Source organism: Echinops telfairi, unplaced genomic scaffold (assembly GCF_000313985.2).
Source record: "Echinops telfairi isolate 266 unplaced genomic scaffold, ASM31398v2 ScPeMD7_7475;HRSCAF=8513, whole genome shotgun sequence".
Lineage (NCBI taxonomy): Eukaryota > Metazoa > Chordata > Mammalia > Afrosoricida > Tenrecidae > Echinops > Echinops telfairi.
This window is the reverse complement of record NW_022111379.1, coordinates 26418246-26419015: the sequence shown is the minus strand read 5'-3', so window position 1 is coordinate 26419015 and position 770 is coordinate 26418246.

Below are 770 nucleotides of genomic sequence, written 5' to 3'. Positions count from 1 at the left end.
CTGACTTTTTGTCTCTCTCCCTGGAGATCAGACCAGTGTGCTGCCCAAGTGGGCTGCTTCTACTCAACCGTGTGCTTTGCTACCTGTGGGCTGATCAGTTCTCAGTTCCACCTGGCCAAGGCAACCTGTGAACTGTGTAAACCACTTTGCTGTGCTATGCTGCTACATGCCAGAGACGCCGCCCCACTGCAGCACCCTGCCATGTCTGCTGCCTGTGTGCTGACACCGCACCGCCAGACCAACATTTTGCATCTCTACATTGTGAGGCTCATCATAAGGCTCCACTGAGACTTGCTTCACCACACAGTGCTACTGGCTTCTGCTACACATCGCCATTTCAGTTTCCCACTGTCTGCTTCCTTGACCTTGAGCCAGTGGCCAGGTGAGTTAGGAAGACCTTCAGTCTGTTAACTGTCCCACAAAAGTAAGCTGGACTAGCTCTGTGAAGTGCTGTGTGGACTAATTTGCTATTGTATTCCTTTCCCTATATAAACCTACACACACACACACACACACACATCCATAAGTGGTCTGGTTTTGTATCTCTAGAGAACCCTGCCTAACACACTATAAGTAGATAGTAGTTAGGTTTTTTAGTTCTTTAAAGAACAGAGTTGGGATGTGAATCAGAATGACATTGTATTTGATTGTTTGGGGTACTATTGAAATTTTTACATTATTAAGCCTTCCTTCCCATGAACATGGAATGGTTTTCATTTACATTCATTTGTTAATTGGGATATTCATCTTTTTTTTCTTGTTGAGGTATC